The sequence below is a fragment of the Lolium rigidum genome, chromosome 1 (genome assembly GCF_022539505.1).
Source record: "Lolium rigidum isolate FL_2022 chromosome 1, APGP_CSIRO_Lrig_0.1, whole genome shotgun sequence".
NCBI classification, from domain to species: Eukaryota; Viridiplantae; Streptophyta; class Magnoliopsida; order Poales; family Poaceae; genus Lolium; species Lolium rigidum.
In genome coordinates this window covers 305,110,228-305,120,325 of record NC_061508.1, presented here as the reverse complement: position 1 = coordinate 305,120,325, position 10,098 = coordinate 305,110,228, and positions in this window count along the sequence as shown.

Below are 10,098 nucleotides of genomic sequence, written 5' to 3'. Positions count from 1 at the left end.
GTGTCATATACTACCATACGGAAGTATGTACCATACTTTATCGATTTGAGTATGTTCTTATATTATATCTAAGATATTACACCAAGTTTTGTGAAAAAAATATAAGTGAGCATGTAGTTTGCACTATATATACGAAATACATGCATATGTATACGTAAAAAATGAGTCTACGTAAAAAAATGTGCATACTGCATGCAAAGTATTATATATACTACCAAAATAGTCTTATATACTTCATACTACATGTACATATACTTCGGTATGATAGATACTCCCTATATTATACGAAACACACGTGGGTCTAACTACACCCGGGTGTAGTATGAATATGTCATATATATATATATATATATATATATATATATATATATATATATATATATATATATATATATATATATATATATATATATATATATATGACCCTGAGGGTTCTCTGGAGGAGAACGCCGCAGAAACACCACGAAAACGGAGGCTGCAACTGAGAAGATTGGAGGGGGAAACTCCAACGGAGCCGCCGCTAGAGGGATATCCACCTACTGCAACGTCTTCATCATCAACACCATGATCATGGGGGAGTAGTCTCCGGACTACGGATTTGTGGCAGTAGCTTGATCTATTTCTCTCATGTTCTTTCATAGTTCTTAGTGCCATATGAGCTGGCCAACATGATATGTAATACCTATGTGATGGATATTTATTCTATGATATGATGCTATGAAATTTGACTATACTTTTGTGTAAGATGTATTGATAGATGCATATTATGTACCCCGTTCTTAAGTATTGGTTCTGATCCAACTTGTATGCAAGACCATGTGTGGGGGTGATGTGTGTGTGTTAGATTAAATAGCATGGTTTTAGTGATTGCATAGTGACAACAAATTCATGATCTATTATGGCTTTGCGATTTCTTTTGCTATCTCACTAGGGGGATAAAGTGAATGCATGTGCTATGTTCGTCACGTGACAAAACTGATGATCTTGTTTGTTCAAGGTAGCTGTCGTTGCCTGATCGACGGTACCTCGGAGGAGGGATCCTCACGAGACGGAGAAGAAGTAGGGGCCATAGGGCGGAGTGCACACGGGACGGTGGTACGCGATTTACCCAGCTTCGGAACACCTGCACGATGACAGGGCCTACTGCTGCTTGTCTGGAATTATCTGGGCGCTTTCGCGTTGTTACAATGAGTTGTGGTTGTGCCTCTAGGGCTCCCAGGATCCGGCTTATAAAGGCGCACGGATCTAGGGTTTACATGGAGAGTCCTAGCCGGATTACAGGTTTGCCTAACTACGGAACTATGTCTTGCCGTGTACGTCAAGGATCCGCCTCCCTCTATACGTCGTCCCGGATCCGGGTTCCTACTGGGCCTTCATGGATCCGGGTTCCTCCAAAGGTAGGTCGGATCCGGCTCCCTTCTCCTGGGTCGGACTTCATCCTTCAGGATTAACAAGCAATCGGGCCGCCCGATGGGCCACATGCCACATCACCATCTATGGGCCACCCGGGCTTGCCGGATCTAGGCACCGTCGATGGTACACCCATGAAGTATACCCACAACAGTAGCCCCCGAGTTCTCCGAGTTTCACCTCCCGTTTCCGCCTTGCTAGCGCCTTATGGTCTCCGGCAATGTTGGTAACACGGAGAAACTTGAAGAACTCCAACTTCACATTTTCTTCTTTCCCAACTTTTAGTTGGAAAAACCTTCCCATCCTGCGGGACTTCATCCATCGACAGTTTAAAACATGTCTCCGGGTTACTCCCCTGCTTGCGAATGAGAACTGCTTATCTTCGCGCTGTTTACCCGGAATCTCAAAAGACTCAAATGGTTCCGCCAATTATGGCGCCATTTTCGCGCGATTTCAGCGGTAACTTATCCTTAGCCATTTTTACCGTTTAGGGTTTTGACACATGTCACGCATCTAACGGTGCGACGCTTGCGTTCCGACCACAGGATGCGGAGCACGAATCTCCCCCCGACGGCCTATAAATATCCACCGTCAACCTCTAAACCATCATTCACCCCCCTTTTCACCTCTCTGCGAAGCGCCGCGCTCGAGCTCTTCCTCCGCCGCGCCGGAGTCTGCCGGAAAACCCGCCGGAGTCTCGCCGGAGCTGTTGCGCCACCGCGGAGTTCATCGCGTTCTTAACTTCAGCGAGCCACCGCGCGAAATCCTCGTCGCCGGCGACTCCGACCACCGCGGAATCCATTACGGTGAGTTCTCGAGCTTCAGTCTTTCGCCGTAGTTGGAAGGGATGATTCTTAGGAAGATGACGTGGATCCGACTAAGTTCCGTTTTCCGCTACTGCTTTTTCTTCAGATGTCTTCTGCGACTCCGCCTCCATCCTCCGAGCCCATCATGGCAACCCCCCTCTCCTCCGCCCCTCCTCCCTTCGTTCCAGTCCAACTGGATCCCACCAGGGACTCCGGGAAGGACGCCGAAGGAACTTCTGCAAACCCGGAGAAAACCTCCGGGGCGGAACAGGCAGAACAGAAGGCGGAAGAAAACGCCGCCAAGAAGTCCAAGGCTCGTCAGCGAGATTCCGAAGCCAAAGGGAAATGGTGGCCCTGCACCACTACTGAAATGGAACCTTGAGGCGGAAGGTTTCCTGCGTCCCGGAAGCTGGCGAACAATTCCGGGTTCCTTATCTCCAACCCCTCAAGAAGGCGAGATGGTGGTGACCAAGGCGCTAGTGGAGCGAGGCTTCTCCTTCCCGCCATCCGACTTCTTCTCGGAAATCATGAAGGAATATGGGCTTCAACCCCACAACATATCGCCGAACAGCGTCCTGGCGATCAGCAACCACGTCACTCTCTGCGAGGGCCATCTCCGGGTAACTCCCGAACTTCCCCTATTCCAATACTATTTCTCCGTCAAGAAGGAGAAGATCCGCCAGACCTCCGAGTTGGCGACTTGCGGGTCCATCACCTTCATGCTCCGCCCCGGCCGAGTCTACCTCCCTACCGACCGCCACGAATCCGCGCGGTACTGGTCCGCATGTTTCTTCTACTTGAAGGACGTCTCCGACCCGGTGGGCGAGAGGAAGCTGCCGCCGTTTAAGAACAGCCCTGCCAGCGAAACTCCGGCATGGACGCAGTGCCCCCACCTCTCCGAGTCACCACAGCTAACCCGCGCAGTCAGGCGGATTTGCAAGCTCACGGAGGAGGGCCTGACGGGGAAGGACCTCACCATGTCTTGGTTCACCAAGCGGATCCAGCCACTTCAGCATCGGGACCGCTTGATGTTCCACTACACGGGGCGCGAGGATCCGATGCGCGTCTCGAAGGAAAATCTCTCCGCCGACGCCATCGACAAGAGGATCCGGCTCCTCATCAAGATTCCGCGTGAACTTCATGTTCACGTGTGTAACAAGGACATCCACACCAGCGGCTCCGGGACCGCGGTATGCTATCTCGACTTGAACATTGTTTTCCTTTGTACTTACAATTTTGTCTAAGTGCTGGCTCTGTAACTTGGCTCGAGGCCCTCGAGGAAGGCGAACTCGGAACTCTCCTCCGAGTCCCATCCACGGGCAACACGGATCCAGAAGCCGCGTCGGAGACGGAAGCTCCCGAGGTTCCGCGCCCCTCCAAGAGGAAGAGAGCTGCTCCCTCCAGCCCTGCAGCCAAACGCACCCGCGAAGTGCCTAGCACTGCGGCTACCCGGAAGGCAGAGGCGGAGAAGAAGCGCCTCAAGCTCATCGACACTAGCAACAAAGCCCAACCCGACATTCATCAGTTCTTTAAGCCTTCCGGGTAAGTGCTCGATTTCCGAATTCCAAAATCTTCTGTTATCACGAGCAAGTACTTACTTAACTATTATGCTTTTTTCTTTTACGTAAGTTCCGGAAGCCAGCCCCCGTGGCCCCAAGAGCCCTCAAGAAGAAGGTCAAGCCATCTCCGGCTTCCATCCCTGTTACACCGGAGGTCGAGGTTCCGCCCAAAGCCTCCTCTGCCACCAAACCGGATCCCAAGGACGTCATCAACATTGATGACCTTCCTGAAGACCCGACTGGCCATGGTGGTTCCGGGAAGGGCGCATCCTCGTCTACGCCTCTGCCTGAGCAACCAACTGCCACCTCCGCCGAACCTACACCTGAGCAATACGAGCAGAAGGTGCAACTGATTCATGCTACCAGCACGCTCCAAGCTGACCCTCAACCTACTCCGTCTCTGCAAAAGCTTACCCTTTCCCAACGCCACGCGAAAGTTTCCGACGTGATGGAAAGGGTATGGGGGGCTGCAGATACGGAAATGAAGGAGCTCTCCGACCTCGAGAGTGATCTCAAGGTCTTCTTCGCTAAGCATAAGGAGGTGCGCCAGGTAACACTAGCCCCCAAGCATTGGGTTAGACATTTTTTCCGTGTAACATGTGTTAGCCGATGCTTTCTTCAATATGTACCTTAGGCGGAAATTTAAAATTTTATTCCTCCAAGATTTTGAACTCCTCGTCAGCCCCCAGAATTTTGAATATCCGACTAACTCTTGTCTGCTTCTCAGAACACGCGGAAGCTGCACGAAGATCTGCGCACCCACGTGCTGGAGCAAATAACAGAGATTGAGGGGTTGCGCCAGAATGCGGAAAATAGCCATAAAGCTATTAAGCGCTTGGAGACCCGCCTTCAGGGTACGAATTCCGAGTTGGATTTGTATCTTGCTATAATTTTTCATGATGCATGACATGTTGTGACTTTTCCGCCTATAGAAGAGACTGCCAAACACTCCACCTTCGATGAGCTGTCCGCCAAAGTCAAAGTGCTCGAGGCGGAGAACGAATCCCTCAAGACCTTTATCAAGGATTCCTCTGAGAAGGTAAATTTGGTGAGGAAGGAGCTCTCCGAGAAGCACGCCCGTGACCTGGCGGAACTTGCTGAGAAACTAAAGAAGAGCCATCAAAGGGTAACCTCCTTAGTGGCAAAAAATAAAGTTCAAGAAGCAGAGGCGGAGGCTATTGACAAGATGATCTTCCGTAAGCATTCTTTGTGCTGTATTTCCGACTTTATCATATGTTGCTTGTGTCCGCGAAGGAACCGATCCCTTTGTTCGCAGCAAGTCTTGGGTTTGAATGGTCCAAGGACTCAACCCTCAAGAGGACGGAAGCGTATGATGAAGCGCGGAGTTCCATCGACGAGCTTTTCGAAGCGTGTCGCGGAATCGCCAAATCCCTGTCTTTGAAGAGAGCCAAGACCACAGTGATTGACACTATGTCAAGGCTGATGAAGCAGGTGCCGGAACTTGTCAAGGATTGGCAAGAATCTTCTGCTCGCGGAGTCGCCTCTCTTGTCTTGGCCACCTGCAAGGCGCACTTCCCCACCATGAAGTTCGCGGATGTTGCACGTGATACTCCTAAGGGTACCAACATGCGCGCCATCCTCGCGGAAACCAAAGGGTTTGATCGCATCTTTGTTGGGCGAGTTAATCACTCGTTCTGGTATAACAAGTATGATCTCCCCAAGGGCTTCTCGGATGCGGAAGATGAGGAGGAAGATGCTGAGGAGGTCGACATAGAGGGTTCCGGCTCAAGCGCTGATCAATCCGAAGACTTCTCCAATGGCAACTCCGGCGACGATTCCGGCGACGGCTCCGCCTATGTGGAATCTGAGGAAGAGCATTCCTCCGCGTAGAATTCCTGTGAAACAATGAAACAGTGTTGCATCATTTTGGCCCCGGAGTGGGTTTGTAATATAACTTATATTCATAAGTAGCTAGGGACGAAACAACTATGATGTGCGGAAACAACTTATCCTGCAATCTTTTAATATTATCTGCATGTTTCGTTTTATTGGAAAGCAAGTGCTGATTTCTATGTTTTCCGGCTTACTCGCTTGACCTTCCGCGAGCCGGAAGACCTTTAGCCGGAAACGCTCGCCAGCGGCGACGAAGCCCAATGGCAATCCGTCAATAACCGCGGAAACAAGCCCCCAGCCAAGGTGCCGGAAATCGCTACTAGGAATCCACGAATTCGCAACAGAAAACATTTCCACCAGAAAACTTAAGCTTACATCCTAAGGGATGATTTTTGAAAATCACAACTTTCATACACGCCTAGGCGGAAATATCCAGCTCTGCGGTTTTAGTCGGAAAACATACACGATCTAAAAATGAACAAGTAAAGGAGGTAAATGACTCATAGAGTGAACCAAAAGCTTTATTTCATTGATCATGTATAATATTGTTACAAAGTATGTAATTCTACGCTAAGTGTGGAAAGGACGTAGCTGTGCAATGTTCCAACGACGTTATGTTTCATCGTAAATGTCATCCTGATCCTCCCGTTTACGTTTCCGGTGCCAATTGGCAGGTCTGTCCTTTAGCTCACGGAAATCGACGAGGTAGTACGATCCGTTGTGAAGCACTTTGCTAACGACGAAGGGTCCTTCCCATGGAGATTGCAACTTATGATCTTTCACCTGACAAAGGCGGAGGACCAAGTCTCCGGCCATGAACGAGCGATTCCGAACTCGACGACTATGGTAGCGTCTGAGCTTCTGCTGGTAAATGATGGAACGTTGGTCTGCTAAATTCCGAGCTTCTTCGATCAAGTCCACAGATAGCTGTCTGGCCTCGTGATGGCGTGTATTTCACACGTTCGTTGGGCAACCCCAAGAGGAAGGTATGATGCGCACAGCAGCAAGTTTTCCCTCAGAAAGAAACCAAGGTTTATCAAACCAGGAGGAGCCAAGAAGCACGTTGAAGGTTGATGGCGGCGGGATGTAGTGCGGCGCAACACCAGGGATTTCGGCGCCAATGTGGAACCTGCACAACACAACCAAAGTACTTTGCCCCAACGAAACAGTGAGGTTGTCAATCTCACCGGCTTGCTGTAACAAAGGATTAACCGTATTGTGTGGAAGATGATTGTTTGCAGAGAAAATAGTAAAACAAGTATTGCAGGCAGATTTGTATTTCAAGTATTAAAAGAATGGACCGGGGTCCACAGCTCACTAGAGGTGTCTCTCCCATAAGATAAAAGCATGTTGGGTGAACAAATTACAGTCGGGCAATTGACAAATAGAGAGGGCATAACAATGCACATACATGACATGATAAGTATAGTGAGATTTAATTGGGCATTACGACAAAGTACATAGACCGCAATCCAACTGCATCTATGCCTAAAAAGTCCACCTTCAGGTTATCATCCGAACCCCTCCAAAGTATTAAGTTGCAAAGCAACGTGACAATTGCATTAAGTATGGTGCGTAATGTAATCAACAACTACATCCTCGGACATAGCGCCAATGTTTTATCCCTAGTGGCAACAAGCACAACACAACCTTAGAACTTTCTCGTCACTCGTCCCGGTGTCAATGCAGGCATGAACCCACTATCGAGCATAAATACTCCCTCTTGGAGTTAAAAGTAAAAACTTGGCCAGAGCCTCTACTAGTAACGGAGAGCATGCAAGATCATAAACAACACATATGTAATAACTTGATAATTAACATGACATGGTATTCTCTATCCATCGGATCCCGACAAACACAACATATAGAATTACAGATAGATGATCTTGATCATGTTAGGCAGCTCGCAAGATCCAACAATGAAGCACAATGAGGAGAAGACAACCATCTAGCTACTGCTATAGACCCATAGTCCAGGGGTGAACTACTCACTCATCATTCCGGAGGCAACCATGGCGGTGTAGAGTCCTCCGGGAGATGAATCCCCTCTCCGGCAGGGTGCCGGAGGAGATCTCCAGAATCCCCCGAGATGGGATCGGCGGCGGCGGCGTCTCTAGAAGGTTTTCCGTATCGTGGTTTTTCGCATCAGGGGTTTCGCGACGGAGGCTTTAAGTAGGCGGAAGGGCAGCAGTCGGGGGCCGGACGAGGGGCCACACCATAGGGCGGCGCGGGCCCCCCGGGCCGCGCCGCCTTGTGGTGTCGCCACCTCGTGGCCCCACTTCGTATGTTCTTCGGTCTTCCGGAAGCTCCGTGGAAAAATAGACCCCCGGGTCTTTGTTTCGTCCAATTCCGAGAATATTTCGTTACTAGGATTTCGAAACCAAAAACAGCAGAAAACAGGAACTGGCACTTCAGCATCTTGTTAATAGGTTAGTTCCAGAAAATGCACGAATATGACATAAAGTGTGCATAAAACATGTAGGTATCATCAATAATATGGCATAGAACATAAGAAATTATCGATACGTTGGAGACGTATCAGCATCCCCAAGCTTAGTTCTGCTCGTCCCGAGCAGGTAAAACGATAACAAAGATAATTTCTGAAGTGATATGCCATCATAACCTTGATCATACTATTTGTAAACATATGTAGTGAATGCAGCGATCAAAACAATGGTAATGACATGAGTAAACAAGTGAACCATATAGCAAAGACTTTTCATGAAAAGTACTTCAAGACAACTATTAATAAGTCTTGCATAAGAGTTAACTCATAAAGCAATAAATCAAAGTAAAGGTATTGAAGCAACACAAAGGAAGATTAAGTTTCAGCGGTTGCTTTCAACTTGTAACATGTATATCTCATGGATAATAGTCAACATAGAGTAATATAACAAGTACAATATGCAAATATGTAGGAATCAATGCACAGATTCACACAAGTGTTTGCTTCTTGAGGTGGAGAGAGATAGGTGAACTGACTCAACATAAAAGTAAAAAGAATGGTCCTTCAAAGAGGAAAGCATCGATTGCTATATTTGTGCTAGAGCTTTTATTTTGAAAACATGAAACAATTTTGTCAACGGTAGTAATAAAGCATATGAGTTATGTACATTATATCTTACAAGTTGCAAGTCTCATGCATAGTATACTAATAGTGCCCGCACCTTGTCCTAATTAACTTGGACTACCGGATCTTTGCAATGCACATGTTTTGACCAAGTGTCACAATGGGGTACCTCCATGCCGCCTGTACAAAGGTCTAAGGAGAAAGCTCGCATTTTGGATTTCTCGCTTTTGATTATTCTCAACTTAGACATCCATACCGGGACAACATGGACAACGAGATAATGGACTCCTCTTTAATGCATAAGCATGTGGCAACAATTATTATTCTCATATGAGATTGAGGATATATGTCCAAACTGAAACTTCCACCATGAATCATGGCTTTAGTTAGCGGCCCAAAGTTCTTCTCTAACAACATGCATGCTCCAACCATAAAGGTGGTAGATCTCTCTTACTTCAGACAAGACGGACATGCATAGCAACTCACATGATATTCAACAAAGAATAGTTGATGGCGTCCCCAGAAGCATGGTTATCGCACAACAAGCACTTAATAAGAGATAAAGTGCATAAGTACATATTCAATACCACAATAGTTTTTAAGCTATTTGTCCCATGAGCTATATATTGCAAAGGTGAATGATGGAATTTTAAGGGTAGCACTCAAGCAATTTACTTTGGAATGGCGGATAAATACCATGTAGTAGGTAGGTATGGTGGACACAAATGGCATAGTGGTTGGCTCAAGTATTTTGGATGCATGAGAAGTATTCCCTCTCGATACAAGGTTTAGGCTAGCAAGGTTATTTGAAACAAACACAAGGATGAACGGTACAGCAAAACTCACATAAAAGACATATTGTAAACATTATAAGACTCCATACCGTCTTCCTTGTTGTTCAAAACTCAATACTAGATGTTATCTAGACTCTAGAGAAACCAAATATGCAAACCAAATTAGCAAGCTCTAAGTGTTTCTTCATTAATGGGTGCAAAGCATATGATGCAAGAGCTTAAACATGAGCACAACAATTGGCAAGTATCACATTATCCAAGACATTATAGCATTTTACTACATGTATCATTTTCCAATACCAACCATATAACAATTTAACGAAGAAGAAACTTCGCCATGAATACTATGAGTAGAGCCTAAGGACATATTTGTCCATATGCTACAGCGGAGCGTGTCTCTCTCCCATAAAGTGAATGCAAGGATCCATTTTATTCAAACAAAACAAAAACAAAAACAAACTGACGCTCCAAGCAAAGTGCATAAGATGTGACGGAATAAAAATATAGTTTCAGGGGAGTGATACGTCTCCAACGTATCGATAATTTCTTATGTTCCATGCCACATTATTGATGTTATCTACATGTTTTATGCACACTTTATGTCA